This window comes from Macaca nemestrina, chromosome 3 (assembly GCF_043159975.1).
Source record: "Macaca nemestrina isolate mMacNem1 chromosome 3, mMacNem.hap1, whole genome shotgun sequence".
NCBI lineage: Eukaryota > Metazoa > Chordata > Mammalia > Primates > Cercopithecidae > Macaca > Macaca nemestrina.
Window position 1 is genome coordinate 119262082 of NC_092127.1, and position 16718 is coordinate 119278799.

At 40.2% G+C, this 16718-nt stretch overlaps 1 protein-coding gene across 4 annotated transcripts in view; it reads left to right on the forward strand.

Moving 5' to 3' along the window:
• The window catches only part of CRACD (capping protein inhibiting regulator of actin dynamics), a 280222-nt gene that overhangs the window by 214786 nt on the left and 48718 nt on the right, over positions 1 to 16718 (forward strand). For all 4 annotated transcript variants that reach the window (XM_071093394.1, XM_071093397.1, XM_071093396.1 and 1 more), the window contains one exon: positions 9104 to 9275. The gene's annotated coding sequence lies outside the window, so the exon portion shown is untranslated. The remainder of the gene's footprint in view (positions 1 to 9103; positions 9276 to 16718) is intronic.

Consider the following 16718-nt stretch of genomic DNA (forward strand, 5'->3'; position numbering starts at 1 on the left):
TTTTTTAAAGATGAATTCACACATGGGCTGGCACAAGAGAAGCATGAGCAAAGCACAAAGAAGCTGGAGGACGGTGTGATGAATTATCACTGGAGTTGAGGGCTTGGGAAAACTTTAAGGACATAGGTCTTGAAGAATGAGTAGAATTTCATCACGTTGAGTTGTGCCCGATCTCTCTCTATGTGTTAGTCTGTTGTCACACTGCTATAAAGACATACCTGAGACTAGGTAATTTATGGAGAAAAGAGGTTTAATTGACTCACAGTTTTACAGGATGTACAGAAAGCATGGCTGGGGAGGCCTCAGGAAACTTACAATCATGGCACAAGGCAAAGGGGAAACAGGCACATCTTCACATGCTGACAGGAGAGAGAGAGCGAAGGGAAAAATGATACACACTTTTAAACCTTATCAGATCTTATGAGAATTCACTCACTATCAAGAGAACAGCAAGGGAGAAATCTGCTCCCATGGTTCAGCCATCTCCCACCAGGCCCCACCTCCAACACTCGGGATCACAGTTCAACATGAGATTTGAACGGGGACAGAGCTAAATCATATCACTCCCCTACTACAAAACCCCATTATAGTAGTCCCCCTGAATAAAGTCTACCTTATGCTTAAAAAAAAAAAAGAGAGAGAATTTCATCACGTTGAAAAGGAAGCAAATCCACGTTTCAGGCCTGTGTTAGAAGCCTAACCACATATACCACATACACCACGTATGCCATAGCCTATGCACCTAAATGTCCAGGACCTGGTATTCCCTGAAAGGGGCTGGTCCCCATGTTCTCTGCCTCTGACCCCTGACTTGTGCAAGCCACAGTCTCTGCTGCCCCTGGGCCTCTCACCATCTGTTTAGGGACCTCCTACGCCTTCTAAAAGAATAGTGATCTTGTCTCTTCATTTTCTGAATCAGCACAGCAGTGAATATCTATTGGGGGAACCAGCCCCCAGTATTTCAACGTAGGTTCTTTTCTATTTTCCCCAAGTGTTGGCCAGTCTGAGAAATAAAGGGAAAGAGTACAAAAGAGAGAAATTTTAAAGCTGGGTGTCCAGGGGAGACATCACATGTCAACAGGTTCTGTGATGTCCTCTGAGCCGTAAAACCAGCAAGTTTTTATTAGTAATTTTCAAAGGAGAGGGAGTGTACGCATAGAGTGTGGGTCACAGAGATCACATGCTTCAGGGGCAACAAAAGATCACAAGGCAGTAGGTCAGGGTAAGATCACAAGGTCGGGGCAAAACTAGAATCCCTAATGAACTTCCATGTCCTGCTGTGCATGTATTGTCATTGATAAACATCTTAACAGGGTTCAAGAGAGAGAACTGGTCTGACTAGAATTCGCCAGGCTGGAATTTCCTAATCCTAGCAAGCCTGGGGGCGCTGCAGGAGACCAGGACATGTTTCATCCCTTATCTGAAACTGCATAAGGCACACACCCCCAGAGCGGCTATTTTAGAGCCCCCCCCATGCATTCTTTTCCCAGGGCTGTTAATTATTAATATTCCTTACTGGGGAAAGAATTCACCAATATTTCTCTTACCCATTTTCAGTAATAAGAGAAATAGGGCTCTGTCCTGCCTGGCTCCCAGGCAGTCAGGCCCAGTGGTTATCTCCCTTGTTCCCTGAACATCACTGTTATCCTGTTCCTTTTTCAAGGTGCCGAGATTTCATATTGTTCAAACACACATGCTTTACGAACAATTTGTGCAGTTAACGCAATCATCACAGGGTCCTGAGGCGACATACATCCTCAGTTTATGAAGATGACGGGATTAAGAGATTAAAGTAACAACAGGCATAGGAGATTATAAGAGTATTGATTGGGGAAGTGATAAATGTCCATGAAATCTTCACAATTTATGTTCAGAGATTGCAGTAAAGACAAGTGTAAGAAATTATAAAAGTATTAACTTGGAGAACTAACAAATGTCCATGAAATCTTCACAATTTATGTTCTTCTGTCATGGCTTCAGCAGGTCCCTCTGTTCAGAGTCCATGACTTCCCATAACAATTTCCTCCACACTTCCCCCAGAAAAAGAGAAAACCATTTCTTCTTTCCTCTTGTCACTGGAAAAGCTGCCATGCTCACCTTCCCTCATGTTTCCTGGAAGTAGAGTCTCAGTCCTCAGTCTTGCCATAGCATGGCCCTGGGGAGCACAGCCTATCTGACATGTGGCCAGCTCCTCCGTCATAACAGAAATGTGCTGGGATTATGGGGCCCAGCAAAACTCTGCCAGCCACAGAGGACTTGTGCGTGCCAGTGTATGTCTAGTCATTTTTCTTAGCAGTTTCTTCTCAGAAGTATTCAGATATTCCAGAGCTAAGAAAAGGATCACAAAATTCTCCTTAGTAAAATTATAGGATTCAGGCCATTGTTGTATACATGTTTGAAATCAGAAGTTGAAATAAACATTATTTAACCAAAGTAGTCCAAAATGCTTGTCAACTCATTCATCTTTACTGAGCAGTGTGCTCAGGGGTATAGAGGAGAGGGGTGTGTGTGTGTGTGTGTATGAAATATATGGTACCAAAGAAAAGAAAAGATGTTTGAAAGAAATAATGAAGGCTGTTTCCCAAAGTGTGTTCACAGGAACCCTAGTCTCACTGGTTGTTGAGAAAGTCAAGTTTCCACGGCCAAACAAGGCTTCTGAGGCTGAAATTCCAAACAAGTTTAGGAAGCCCTGCATATCCTCTGCTCTTTTGGAGAGCAAATGTGATAATGGCATATTAAAGACTCTGAAAGGTCCCATAGAAAACAAACAGATTTAACTTTATTTTACCTGGATTCTCAAAAATGTACTGGTACCAACCCATAGGGCACATTCTGATAAATCCCAGAGTAAGACATTTATGATGCTTAAAAGGGACTCTCATAGCACATTTCTGTTCCTCACTCGGGAGCATAACCTAGAAATCCAGTGCAGAGGAATTGGATGCTTTCATTATTTTAGGTTTAGAAACTAAAATGTAGGAATTGCATCCTTATGACAAATGGAAAATGAATCAGATTTGCTTGACTTGCCTAGTGATTTTTAATTTTTAGAATCTTCTATATAAACTAGTAATTACGATGATGCAGCCATCAAATGGTATGTAATTATACCCTTGAAATAATGGATAATGATCACTTTTTTAAGTGAAAAAAAAAAGAACTAAAGTAATTATTGGATGATGAAAATAAATTAATTCAATTCAGTACTTAAAAAATGAAAATTACTGTGATCCCTGAAGCAGTATAGATGCATATATAAGTACTTTCATATGGAAAATTACAACAGAAAAATGCTGAAAGATTAAGAAAATGTGGCAAACACTGCCTTTTTTCCTATAAATTCAATCTTACGCTTAAGATGGCAAATTTCTAGAGAGGCTGGTAAGCAGATGTTTCATAGCTAGTAAAAGATGGGATCAGGATTTAAGACAAGTCCTCTTGTCTCTAGGACCCACATACTTAACCCTTAACTAGAGCTGCAGTGAGAACAAATAAATTGATAGTGACATTTCTTCCCTCCTGTCCCCTTCTTGCCACTGCCCAACCACCTAACAAAAGTAAATTTTATGTTGTTAAAGTAAAAAAATGCCATCTTAAATACTACAATGTTGGAGAACACTTTGCTAAACTATACTTCTGTATGGCAGTTGTTCTGGAATATTTCCCATTAGCATTGCAGAAGTGCTCTGTTTCACTACATTGTTAAAATTGCTTCCATCTTTTAGGCCCCTTCTGTGTACCACAAAAACATTCACATCAGCAGTTGTTATTTATCAAGAAAATAGCTGCTACTGATGACCATGCACTTAAACCAGTTGATTCTGTGAAGACAAACTGCTAATACTCCCCCAGCATCATAAACTGATCATAAAATAGTTTATCTAGTGGTTGCTAATAGACACATGCTCAGGTTTTCATAATGGTCATGCAACATAGGACTGTAGAGCTTTGAGAACTTGCTTTTTTGACCTGAGAGATCTTATATTCGAGAATATCAATTGGGGAATCAAATAAGAGTATAACTCATTCCCTAGTTTATAAAATTTTATTTCCTATTAATGTCACTTAAGTTTTGCTGCCTGAATGTAGGATGGGCTGAAATGTAATTTCTGAGTTTTTTTGTGAAGTCAATGCTAGAAAATTCATCAAGTGCCACAGTCAATAATAAAATAACCATTAAATACACTTTTAAATTTATTTAAGATTTAAAGATATTTCTGGTGGAAAGTGTATTACTAATTTTGGAAATGAGGAAGGGGAAATTATTTTTCATAAATGAGATGTCACCAAACACTAATAAGACTTTGGAGCAGAGTTTTAACAATAGCATCTATGTTCTGAGTCCTCCTTTGAAGGGAAATTGGTGTTTGTAGTACTTAGAACCTCTTTTTTTCTTATGGTAAGAAGGATTGGTTGGTGGGTGGAGAATCCAGTTAGGTTTTACTGTTCATTTACCTTCCTGATAATAACTAAGGCATTGCTGAAACAGCGTTCCCATGTGATTATAAGTGCACTGTCTGACACTTGGACTTTGTTCCATTTTCCAGGGTGATGCGTGTGTACTTGTGTCAAGTTATTTCCCATACTAAGTGTGACACAGAATGATAGGGAGCCTTTTTGTTAAACAGTCTTCAAGTAGGCTAGCTCTATAAATGGGCCACCTGAAGGAGGCCATTCTCTGCTGCCAAAACCCTCCCAGTTCTCAGAACTAAGGCTTCCAAATGATGGCACCCTCTCCCAGCCTTTTTCTCATCCTTGTGTGTGTATTCAGCTCCTTCCGGAGCCTGTTCACTTTCTGTTTCCCCCGACAATATGACCAGTGCAGCAAATAGTTTATATAGTAGATGCCACCATTCACAACAGTGAGGTGACACAGAGGACCTCATCAACCCTCTTAGCTGACATGCAGAGATTACCTGTTGGTTAAATAGATGAGTAAACTGTTTAGAAAACTATAATTTAATATCTTTGTTTAGAGTTAACTCAAATTAAAGCTTAACTGAACATTATCAAATTCCCCTAACTTTATGGCAGTGATGAACTTTTTTTCTAATCAATAAATTCTAACATAATCTACAATTCTCTGCTTATCTCAAAAGCTGAATCTGCAGATCCAGGCTGCGATAATAATGTTATAATTGATATTCTTATAATGTTGCTGTTGTGTTTTGGAATATTTCTGATGAGAAATTTTGGGGTTATAGTCAAGGAGCAGTGTTGGGTAAAAAAAGAAGCAATTGTTTAAAAAAAATTATTTTTAAAAAGATAGAAATTTGGGAGTTTGATATTTAATGGTGAAAAGGCAACTGATAGAAAAGGAAAAATAATTTTACCTTGGAAATAAGTGGAATATAATATAAATAGCCATTTGACCACTTACCGTGATGCTGCCAAACTAGAAATCAGGCATTGTTTACATGTTTTCAGCCTCGGACAGTCGTAGAGAAAGTTTTCAATTAATACATCAGTCATTGCCAAAGATCAGTTATAGAATAGTGCAATAATGACACCTGTGGTGCCTTACAGAATGTTTTTAAATTTAAATTTAAAAAAATCAACCTTTGTAAGGACATTCTCTTAACACATGCCTAATGCTCTTGGATGATCTTCAGAAACTACTGATTATAGTTCTTAAATATTATTCATTGGAGATTTTACTGATAACAACCTAAAGTAGCTGTCCTGAAAGTCACTGGCCTATATTTACTCCTGAATAAATAACCAATGAATAGATACAAACATTCTGAAATCAAACCCTCCATTTTTTTAAACCATTTTTAAATGATATCTCAATTGTATTAGATGATGTGTTAGGCCGTTCTTGCATTGTTATAAAGAAATTCCTGAAACTGGGTAATTTATAAAGAAAAGAGGTGACCAGGCACGGTGGCTCATGCCTGTAATCCCAGCACTTTGGGAGGCCGAAGTGGGCAGATTAATTGAGGTCAGGAGTTGGAGATCGGCCTGGTCAACACAGTGATACCCCGTCTCTACTAAAAATATAAAAATTAACCGGGGGGTGGCCTATGCCTGTAATCCCAGCTACTCAGGAAGCTGAGGCACGAGAATTGCTTGAACCCAGAAGGCTCACAGGAGATTACAGTGAGCCAAGATAGCGCCACTGCACTCCAACCAGGGCGACAGAGTGAGACCCTGTCGCAAAGTTAAAAAAAAAAAAAAAAAATTAATTGGCCTACAGTTCTACAGACTGTACAGGAAGCATGGCGCCAACATCTGTTTGCCTTCTGTGGAGGCTTCAGGGAGCTCTACAGGGCGAAAGGCAAAGCAGGAACAGGCAAGACACATGGCAAAAGCAGGAGCAAGGTTAGAGGGAGGTGCCACACTTTTTTTTTTTTTTTTTTTTTGAGACAGAGTCTCGCTGTGTCACCCAGGCTGGAGTACAGTGGCATGATCTCTGCTCACTACAACCTTTCAGGTTTGAGTGATTCTCCTGCCTCAGTCTCCTAAGTAGCTGGGACTACAGGCACACGCCACCACACCTGGCTAATTTTGTAAGTGCCACACTTTTAAGCAACCAGATCTCACAATAACTCACTCAATATCACGAGGACAGCACCAGGCCATGAGGGATCCACCCCCATGATCCAGTCACTTCCCACCAAGCCCCGCTTCCAACATTGGGGATTACAATTCAACATGAGATCTAGAGGGAACAACATCCAAACTATATCACACACTTTCCTGTCTTCCAAATAATACACAGTAAAAATAATTTAACTCTTTTTTTGTATGCACCTAGCACAATGCCTATGTATAGCAGGCATCTCATATGTTTTAAATATCCTTTCCTTTAAATGTGATCTGACACAACATCGTTTTTGGGGACCACTGATGTTGGAGGCTCTGTTTGCATCTGTACTAATGCTCCCAGATGGTTGTCTTTTTGTAATTGGTTATTATTCTGTCTGCATCCTCAGCACCTTATGCCACTGCTTAGGATACAATAGTTTGAACCACTTCTTCTCTTCAAATTTTCTTTTTCTTTTTTTTATTTTTTAGAGATGGGGTCTCATATTGCCCAGGGTGGTCTTGAACTCTCGGGCTCAAATGATCCTCCCACTTCAGCCTCCCGAGTAACTGAGATTACAGGCGTGAGCCACCACATCTGGCAGCACTTCAAATTTTCTGTGACATCTCAGTAAGGCCAGAATTGAAGATCACAGAGGAAATGAGATGTCTGGCTTGTTTCCTCACTGACCTCATTTGTGTGCCTGGATTCCTCTATGGATCTGGCCAGCAAAGCTCTGGGGCCTCTGATAGTCAGCTGAGTGGAAGGTGAGGGGAGTTGTGTCTGTGCATTTTGTGCAGGTGTTTTTCAGTTCTCATTGTGAGCTTCTATCTTTACTTCTCTCTCAAAACTTCTGACTCCCTCTTCAAAGATATGTTTCCTGTGATATAGGCATGCTATTTTATCTCTTCATGTCTCAGGTTCCTCATCTGTAAAATGGGCATGTTATTAATAGTGTCAACGTAATAGGATTGTTGTGAGGATTAACTGAGTTAGTATTTATAAAGTTCTTAGAGCCGTGATACATAGTAAGGGTTAAAACATGTTTTTAGGCCAGGCCCAGTGGTTCACGCCTGTAATCCCAGCACTTTGGGAGGCCGAGGCGGGCAGATCATTTGAGGTCAGGAGTTCAAAACCAGCCTGGCCAACATGGTGAAACACCATCTCTACTAAAAACACACACACACACACACAAAGTTAGCCAGGCATGGTGGCAGGCACCTGTGATCCCAGCTATTGAGGAGGCTGAGACAGAAGAATCACTTGAACCCGGGAGGCAGAGGTTGCAGGGAGCCAAGATCGTGCCATTGCACTCTAGCTTGGGGGACAAGAGTGAAACTCCCATCTCAAAAAAAAAAAAAAAAAAAAAAAAAAAAAAGTTTCTTAAAATAGTTGTCAGACCACTAGAAAAGTGGCTCTTTAAGTTTCTTAAAAAAAAAGGAAGGATCCAGGAAGATGCTGCTTCTGGTAGAGGGTGACTTACACTTTCTTTTCCAAGGAGAGAGTAGAATAATGTGAAGGAACTTGTATCCAAAGGCGGAGGACTGAAAGGTATTACCTAAAATGCCCCTAACAAATGTTGGCAGCAATCCTAGGTCCTGACTAATGAAGTAATATATGGAAAGATGTTCATAGCCACTCCTTTGGGGCTCTTCATAGTAGATTTTAAAAAGAGACAAGGGAAATAAACTGGAAATATATGGGGATAGAGGGAATTAGGGGGCAAAACTTACGCCAAGAGTTGGCAGTTATATTCTGTATCTAATAAAGGCCAAAACAGAATGATCCTCAAACTGGAGATATGTAAGATAAAGATAAAAATATTTTTAAAAAACCCACCTGTCTGACTTAAGTGTTTTTCTCAGCATCTTCCATGGAGAAGGGCATTTGGCTATCTGCTTTGTTAAAGAAAGCAGACACTGCCTTATTGCATGTGCAAAGAGGTGCTGTGCTGGCCACCATCAAGCTTGAAATCTTTTCTTTTTCTTTTTTATTTTATTTATTTATTTATTTATTGAGACAGGGTCTTACTCTGTTGCTCAGACTGGAGTGCAATGGTGTGATCACAGCTCACTGCAGCCTCAACTTCCCGGGCTCAATCAATCCTCCAGCCTCAGCTTCCTAAGTAGCCAAGACTAAAGGCGTGCACCACCAACCCGACTAATTTTCTTATATTTTGTAGAGATGGGATCTCACTATGTTGCCCAGGCTAGTCTCAAACTCCTGGGCTGAAATGCTTCTCCCACCTCAGCCTCCCAAAGTGTTGGGATCACAGGTATGAGCCACCATGCCCTGGCCACTTGGAACCTCTTCTTGTTCTCCCCAGATGTTTCTTGGGAGCCTGGAGGACAGAAGATTCACCATGCCTTTGGCTCGTGCTCTGCCTCACTGTGCATGGATTGCACTGGGGCTGGCTCTGACATTCCTGGCACAGGGCTTGGTTGCTCATTCAGGCTGATGGCCGCCCTTTGCCCTGTCTCCTTTGGCTGGAGGCAGCTGGGTTATAATTTGCTCCTTAGGCTTGGAAATGCAGCCCTGCCGCACTGCAGCGTGTGTTTATTTTATAATCCACAGACAAGAAGAAGGGAGGCAAATTCCAGCCCTTTAAGAAGTTGTTTGGCAAAAGGAAAAAGAAAGACCCTTCGTTGTTCCGGGCGCAGTCGGTGGGGAAGAGGAGTTACTCTCACCAGAGTGTCAGCAATGGGACCTTCTCTTCGGATGAGGAGACCCTGGAAGACAACCTAAGGTAATAACTTGCACTTTATTTTCAGATCTTTGGTGGAGTCCTGGGGTGGGGAATGGGATCCCAAAGGAGATAGGTGCTGTTTTTGGTTCCAGGAGACAAGAACAGAATCACAAACGGGGCAGGGCGTTGGGATCACTCCTGTAATCCCAACACTTTGGGAGGTTGAAATGGGCAGATCACTTGAAGTCAGGGGTTCGAGGCCAGCCTAGGCAACATGGGAAAACCCCATTTCTATTAAGAAAATACAAAAAAAATTAGCCAGGTGTAGTGGTGTGCATCTGTAATCCCAGCTACTGAGGAGGATGAGGCACAAGAATCACTTGTGGAGGGAGGTGGAGGTTGCAGTGAGCTGAGATCATGCCACTGTACTCCAGCCTGGGTGACAGAGTGAGACTCTGCCTCAAAAAAAAAAAAAAAAAAAAAAGGATCACAAATTGGTTCCATCTCTGGGAACGTGGAAGACTTGGTGTATTCTGCATGGAGAAGTCAGTCACCTTGGGGAGTTAGCAAATGAGTCTGACCTCATTTTCTGGGAGTGCACAGGAATTGGCCATTCATTTCACTGCTCTTGTTTGTGGAAGGAGGCAACATTTCACTGGCTTGGCTCACCAGGGTTCCTCAGATTGAAGAAGACTGTATTTCCTTATGCCATTGCTTTACAAAGAGAAAGGGTGTCATAGGCTAGACTTTATACTCTTGTTGAGGATGCAGGTTGCTCAGGCACAAGTGGTCACCCTTCATACCCCTGACCATCTCTAGCAACTTCTGGAGCCTGTCTATGATGGAGCTTTTGCCTGCCTCCCTCCCTCCCTCCCTCCCTCCCTTCCTTCCTTCCTTGTTTCCTTCCTTCCTTCCTTCCTTCCTTCCTTCCTTCCTTCCTTCTTTCCAGCCTTCCTCCCTCTCTCCCTCCCTCCCTCATTTCCTCCTTCTCTCCCTCCCCCACTTCTCCCTTTCTTCCCTTCCTTCCTTCTTTCTTTCCCCGCCTCTTAGAACACAGGTACTAAATCTGGGTGTGACAGTGTCAGGAACTCAGAAAAGTAGGGTCAGGAAGTACTTTCACCTGAGTGCTTGGAATTGAAGTCAGAGTCAGAGCTGGTTAAACTCCGAGACTGACAGCTTAGAAACCAGCTCCTCTGAGAAACCTTTTCCGACAACCCCATCTGATTTATTTGCCCTTGCCTGTGTTCTTCTAGCATCGTGTGCCTGGTTTCAGCAGAGAACTTCTCGCTTTCTATGGAAATTTGATTTGCTTGTCTGTCTTTCTCACTCGACTGTCAGTTTCACGAAGTCAGGGACTAGGTTTCATTCAGCCTTGTATTACGTGCTCAAAAAAAAGTTTTCCGTGAATGCCTGACACTGTATAAGCTAAGCGGAAGGAATAGATGGTATCATCTGTGGTATCCTCACCGTGCTTCAAGGACAGAGACAAAAATATCCTCTGTGGTGTGTGTCAGTAAGTAAATTCCAATGAACACTGCTGTTGTGTCCAAATTACAAAACCCTCAGACCAGAGGTGCACATTAAGTTTTACAGCAAATATTCAGCAACATCATTTGTTAATCCCGATACTGACTCTTTTCCTTGACACTTTGTGTTTATTTTCTATTGTCTTTACTCTGTAGGGTAAGAAAATCATTTAATTTGACACAGGGAAAGATGTAACTGAAAGGAGAGCACAGCTAGTGCCAACTCACTCAGTGTTGGGATACTGTCTCAGTGAATAGTCAAGGAGTGTGCAGTTTGAATACATTTTGATTTTACTTCAGGTTTTCAGTTGTAAAATAAGAGTGTGAACTTTTTGGCCTCACGGTATCAGGATGAGGAACAGATAGTAAAATGAGAGTAAGTGGCAGTTTAATACAAAATGAGGTCAAGTCTGGAAAGTTCTCCCTTAGAGGGACTGTTCTATGGAAACACAACCCACCCTTTTTATAGTGTAGTAGGTATAGCATAGTTTTGCCAAGTCTGATTTCATGTTGAGCTGTGTTGGACTCTTACAGGAACCTGGACCCTGGAGGTTCTCTTCCCATTTAAGTCTTATATTCTGTTAACTTCTTGGGGTTTTCCTTAAGGTTTTAGGTTTTACAAAGCCTTGGGAAATTCCACATTGGATCAAATAGCTACATTTCTAATAATGTCACCTGTCCTCATTATTGACTCTTGTCTACAAACCTGCATTTATGAGATGTGTACTATATTCTTATTAAACACTTCTTTTTATAATAAATTCATCTCATAAATAAGGATATAAAAGGATAACTTTGGACTATTAATTTTTTAAATGTCAATTTAAATATTTAAAAAATTAGTGGGTATATACCCAGAGGAGTATAAATCATTTTACCATAAAGCCACACGCATGCAAATGTTCACTGCAGCACCGTTCACAATGGCAAAGACACAGAGTCAACCTAAATACCCATCAGTGACAGATTGGATAAAGAAATGTAGTGCATATGCACCATGGAATACTTTGCAGCCACAAAAAAGAACAAGATCATGTCTTCTGCAGGAACATAGATGGAGCTGGAGGCTACTGTTCTTAGCAAACTAATGTAGGAACAGAAAGCCAAATACCACATGTTCTCACTTATAAGTGGGAGCTAAATGATGAGAACTCATGAACACAAAGAGGGGAACAACAGACACTGGAATCTACTTGAGTGTGGAGGGTGAGGGGAGGGAGAGGAGCAGAAAAGATAATTTACTGGGCTTAATACCTGGGTGATGAAATAATCTGTACAGTAAACCCCCATGGCGTGAGTTTACCTATGTAACAAACCTTTGTATGTACCCCTGAACCTAAAGTAAAAGTTAAAAAAAAAAAAATTAGGATAGAAACACAACAAGATGTGGCGGCAAGTGCCTTTAATCCCAGCTGCTCGGGAGGCTGAGGCGGGAAGATCATTTGAGCCAGGAGTTCAAGGTTGTAATGCGCTATGATCATGGCTATGAATGGCTACTGCACTCTAGCCTGGACAACATAGAAAAAAAAAGATAGAAACACAGGAAAATAGAAGTAATTTTAAAATATGTATTTATCTTTTCTAGGGAATTGACAATTGCAAAGTAATTTCACCTATAAAGTAAATACTACATATGTCGATTATGGTATACCAGAGCTTCTAATTATATGCCTTATTTACAGATGGAGAAAATGAAAAATGTTGTTTTCAGAAATTCTTATTTTTAGTTCATGGTTTAATTAACAGACTATTACTTTATGTTGTGTAATGATTCAAAAAATTTTCTGTGCGTTTTATTTGCTATCTCCAAAATGGACAGTTCTTACAAAAGCACAAAACTCAAAGCTCCATTAACATGATTTTGGGTAGAGGTTGCAAGAAGGTAGATTTCAGCCCAACGTGAGGGAGAATTTCCTAATTAGAACTGCCTAAAAATGGGAGACTTGGCATGTCCCCAAAAAGATTGAGACCAGTGAAGGTGGGATTTCTGCACTGGGTGGGAATTTAAGGGAGCTGAACTTTAACATCCCGTCAAACTCCCAAGAATCTGTAATTCTAGAAATGTTCCCATGACCAAGAATAGCTCCTTATTGATCTGCTCCTTCTGCCTGAAAATTCCCATTTCCTTTGGGTTTCAAAAGCATTCTTTTCTTTCTCTAGGTTAGAAGCCTTTATCTCTCCTAGGCTGCTGCTTTTAAATTATACATTCCTTGGGAAAAGCAAAGCAATAAAACATGATCCGTTTTTAAGAATCTAATGTGATTTCTTTTCTTAATTAAACACAACTAATATTACATTTCCAAAGGTGTCTTAAAACAGTTGTTAAATTTTAAAAGAGGGAGAGGGTCATCTTGGTAAATAGGTTTGGGGAATTCTGAGCAAAAACAAATTAAATAGGATTCTTTATGTGGGACTCCACAGAACTTTTACTATGGAATGTGTCCTGTGAATCCCTAGGAAGAAGGATGTAGTATGCAGTATTTCAATATTCCTTTGACCATAGACCCTTTTTTCACTGAGAATATCCAATGGCATGTATTAAAGCTGCCACTAATTGAAGTTAATACAATGTATTAACTTTTACATAGGTGAACTAATATAATATTTACCACAACTATTTAAGATTTATATTATTATCAACAGTTCAAAGATGAGAAAACTAAGGCTAGCACGTAATTTGCCTAAGGTCATACAGCTTATAAATCCCTGAGCCACTATTCAAGCAATAAAGAGTGCATTCTTAAGCATCCACTACTGTGCCTCTCAAGGAGGCTGCAGCCTCACTAGGGAGTTACTCATATGGCCCTGCATCATCATACTGGTCCTGAGTCACTAGGCTCAGATGTCTGCCTACCTCCAGCTGCCTGATTGAGGCTCTGTTACTTACTGGGATTCTACTTGTCCTACTTCCAGTTTCTACTGAACACCCAGTGTTTGTTACATCATGCATAACAACAACACTTTATATTAAGTGCCAGATGTAAGCACAGCGAGATGTGAAGGGGTTCTGGAAAGGATGAGCTCACTTGGACTGGAACAGTCGGGAAAAGGTTCAGGATTGAGGAGGCCTTGAGCTGGCTCCAAATGATGGGCAGGACGTGGAGTAGCTGAGAGGGAAGGCATGAACCTGTCAGATAATGGCATAAGCAGAAATTTTCATGGAAGAAGGAATATGACAAATAGAATAGGAGGGAACTTTCCAACTCTGTGAGGCCAGTGTCATCCTGATACTAAAATCAGGCAAAGATATCACAAGAAAAAAACTCCACAGACCTATATCCTTTATGATAATAGACACAAAAATGCTTAAGAAAAAACTAGTAGCCTGAATCCAACAACATGTAAGAATGATTAAGTAGCATGACCAAATGGAATTTATCCCAGGAGTGCAAGGTTGGTTTAACATACAAAAGCCAATCAATGTAATATACCATATTAATAAAATAAAGGATAAAAACCACATGATCATCTCAATAAATGCAGAAAAACTATTTGACAAGATCCAACATCCTTTCACGATTTATAAAAAAAAAAAAAAAAAAGACAACACTGGAAATAGAAGGAAACTCCTTCAACTTGATAAACAGCATCTGAAAAATCCACAGCTAATATCATATTTAATGATGAAAAATGAATGTGATCCCCTTAAGATCAGGAACAAAACAAGGGTTTCTTATCTCATTCCTTCTATTCAACACTGTATTCTACAGTACTATATTGTTGGCTATAGCTGGGACAATTAGAAAAGAAAAAGAAATAAGAGGCATTAATCTTAGAAATGAAGAAGTAAAACTGTATTTGTAGATGCCATGATTGTATATATAGAAAGTCCTAAGGAATACACACACAGAAAGCTATTAGACTAATAAACAAGATTGTGCAAGGTTATAGGATGCAAGATTGGAGTTTTTGGAATATCAATTGTATTTCCGTACTCTAGCAATTTATAATCTAAAAATGACCTTAGGAAAACAATTCCATTTACATAGCATCAAAAAGAATAAACTACTTAGGAATAAGTTTAACCAAGGAAGTGAAAGACTTGTACACTAAAAATGACAAAATATCATTGAAAGAAATTAAGGAAGACTGAAATGATGGAAAGACATCCCATGTTCGTGGACTGGAAAACATAATATTGTTAAGATGACAGTACTCCCCAAATTGAGCTACAGAGTCCATGTGGTCCCCATCAAAATCCCAGCTGTCTTTTTTTCCCCCAGAAATTAGCAAGTGGATCCTAAAATTCATATGGAATTGCAGGGGACCCAGAATAGCCAAAACATTATTGAAAAAGGAGAACAAAGATGGAAGACTCACACTTTCTATTTAAAACACTTACTACAAAGCTACAGTAATCTAAACTGTGTGGTACTGGTATAAGGATAGATATATAGACAATGGAATTGAATTGAGAGTCCAGAAATAAACTCTTACATTTGTGGTCAATCGATTTTCAGTAAGTGCTAAGACAATTCAATGGGCAAAGAAGAGTTTTTCAACAAATATTTCCGAGACAATTGGGTAGCCACATGGAAAAGAATGAAATTGGACCCCTTTTTACATCATATACAAAAATTAACTCAAAATGGATCACAGACCTATATATAAGAATTAAAATTATAGCCGGGCGCAGTGGCTCAAGCCTGTAATCCCAGCACTTTGGGAGGCTGAGATGGGCGGATCACAAGGTCAGGAGATCGAGACCATCCTGGCTAACACGGTGAAACCCCGTCTCTACTAAAAAATACAAAAAAACTAGCCGGGTGAGGTGGTGGGTGCCTGTAGTCCCAGCTACTCGGGAGGCTGAGGCAGGAGAATGGCCTGAACCCGGGAGGCGGAGCTTGCAGTGAGGTGAGATCCGGCCACTGCACTCCAGCCTGGGCGACAGAGCGAGACTCCGTCTCAAAAAAAAAAAAAAAAAAAAGAATTAAAATTATAAAACTCTTAAAAGAAAAAGTAAATTTCTACGACCTTGAATTAGGCAGTGGTTTTTTAGGTACCAAAAGCACAAGCGACAAATGGAAAAACAGAAAAGTTGGATTACATCAAAATTAAATTTTGTGTTACAAATGATACAATCAAGAAAGTTATAAAACAATCCACAGAATGGATGGAAATATTTGTAAATCATATTCAGAATAGGTAAAAATAAAAAACGAAACTCCCACAACTCAATAATAAAATGACCTTCTCTCCCAGTTTTTTTAATGAGCAAAGGATTCGAATAGACATCACTCCACAAAAGTTATAAAAATATCAATTAACACATTAACCATGCTTGCTCAACATCATTAGCCACCAGGGAAGTGCAAATCAAAACCACAAACAAGATACTATTTCACACCCATTAGGAAGGCTACAACCAAAAAAGACAGACAATAACAAGTGTTGATGAAGATATGTAGGGATTGGAACCCTCACACATTGCTGGTGGGAATATAAAATATTAAAGGTTTAGGGTAATTTTTAGTCCTGATCCCATACCTTCACTTTATAAATGGGGAAAACAGGCTCAAAGAGGTGACAGTGCTATTAATGTTAGAAATGTGACTACAATCCAAGCCTGCCCATTTTGCACATGGTAGTGCTTTTTTCTTGAATAGCCCCATTCCCCATGTTCACCTCCTTCCTTTGTCTAATTCCTCTCCATCCTTGAGTTTTCTGCACAAATGTGCCTTCTTTAGGAGAGCAAGCTTTCTCTGATTCCCTCAGCCTAGATCAGGCCCCTCCCCCTGACATTGTTCTCACAGCTTCCTTGACCTTTCCCTAAAAGTAAGCCTTGTGACTTGCCATTGATTGTATTTCCAGCCTCTAACGCTGGGCCTGGCACATAGCAGCTATTCAGTAAGCCTTTATTCAGTGAATGAATGCATGATTATTGTTCTTCGCCATACTGACTTTTCCCACTGGACAAGTCAGTGTTCATCTAATTTGGCCTCCAGTTTCCCACCTTGGTAAAGAGTATCACAGTCCC